This window comes from Cricetulus griseus, chromosome 2 (assembly GCF_003668045.3).
Source record: "Cricetulus griseus strain 17A/GY chromosome 2, alternate assembly CriGri-PICRH-1.0, whole genome shotgun sequence".
In the NCBI taxonomy this organism is placed as follows: Eukaryota; Metazoa; Chordata; class Mammalia; order Rodentia; family Cricetidae; genus Cricetulus; species Cricetulus griseus.
Genome location: NC_048595.1, coordinates 295,836,192 through 295,837,792, shown reverse-complemented (window position 1 = coordinate 295,837,792; position 1,601 = coordinate 295,836,192). Strand labels below are relative to the sequence as shown.

Genomic DNA, 1,601 nt, shown 5'->3' with positions numbered 1-1,601 from the left:
TTAACCCTAACCCCTAGCCCTAATCCCACCCCAACCCTAACCCTCTGACCCTAACTCTCTAACCCCTAACCCTCTGACCCCTAACTCCTACACCCTAAACCTAACTGCCTAAACCTAACACCCAAGCCTAATCTTCTAACCCCCTAACCCAAACATAAACCATGCATCTGGAAATCGAACCCCAAACCTAAACACTGAACCCTAACCCTGAACTCCAAACCCGAACCCCCTTCCCTAATCCCCTAAGCCTCACCCCCAAACCCTAACCCTGGGGCACTTCCTGGGATTGGATGATGTTTGGAAGTCTAATTAATTAATTAATTGATTATATACTTATTCAAATAGATCATGATCTATTCGAGGAAAGTGGAGTCTGGCTCCACCTTGTGGGAGTCAAGTATGCAACATCATCTCATTATGGAATTGGTTAGTTATTTATGTATTTATTAAAGTAGATGAATATGGAGTCTGGAATTAGTTAATTATGCAAGACCATCTGATTACCTGGTTATGTAATCATTTAAATAGATGAATAAGTCATCTCAGGAGCAAATTTTGGGACCTCATCCAATTATTTATAGCAATTGTCTAATCCACAAATGGTGGAGTCTTGTGCCATCTTGTGGCAGTTAAGTATATGACACCATGTGATTATTTATTATCTATTTATTTATTAATGAAAATCGATATTATCGAGTCTAGCATGAGTTAATTATGCAAGACTGGTTTTCATCTAATTATTTATTTATTTAAATAAATGGATCACCAGTTAACTATTTGATATCCTATATCATGGAATTATTTATTTATTAGGCCCTAACCTTAAGCCAGAGTCTAGCCATGAGTCTAACTATAACCCTGATTATAACCCCAAGTCTAGTGCTCGCTTTGGCAGCACATATACTAAAATTGGAACGATACAGAGAAGATTAGCATGGCCCCTGCACAAGGATGACATGCAAATTAGTGAAGCGTTCCATATTTTTGAGCTAAATAAATGAATGGAAAAAAATACTCCATACTCAGGAAAAAAAATAATAACCCCAAGTCTAACCCTAACACTGAGTCTAACCATAACCCTGATTCTAGCCCTAAGTCTAATCCTAAATCTAGCCCTAACTCTGAGTAACCCTAACCAAAAGTCTAACCATAAAGATAACCCTGAGTCTAACACTAACCCTAACCCTAACCCTAGTTTCTCAAAGTCAAAATTCCATTTGTGTTACCTTGCCTTTTGAGCATCATTTCTCCTCTTCAAGGCTAAGATCTTTGAAGAAATTGTTGCACAGGAAGGGTTCAGAGCACTGTCCTTGTCTTGCATCCTTTGTTCCTGGTTTGGTCTTCTGGTTACATACTCACAAGTCAGATATTTCCCTCCTTAACTGCTTTAGCAAGTGTTCTATGAAGAAAAACGAAATGAAATTACAAAACTGAACAAAAGTGAAATGCACAGGCAGCAGCTGAGCCCCTCTTTGAAGTCCTGAGCCTGACTTTATTCAGGATGTCAGGGTAAAACAAGCAGTGCACTGGCTGCTGTTGCACTAGCATGCACATTTTTGGGGAAGACAGCATAGGTGAAGATCCATGCTCCATGTTCCCTG

General features: G+C 39.3%; 1 non-coding gene across 1 annotated transcript; it reads left to right on the top strand.

Moving 5' to 3' along the window:
• Nucleotides 1-879: 879 nt before the first annotated feature.
• LOC113834103 lies at nucleotides 880-986 on the top strand. The gene has a single exon (XR_003482403.1). It is a non-coding gene; the product is annotated as a U6 spliceosomal RNA (small nuclear RNA).
• Nucleotides 987-1,601: the final 615 nt, after the last annotated feature.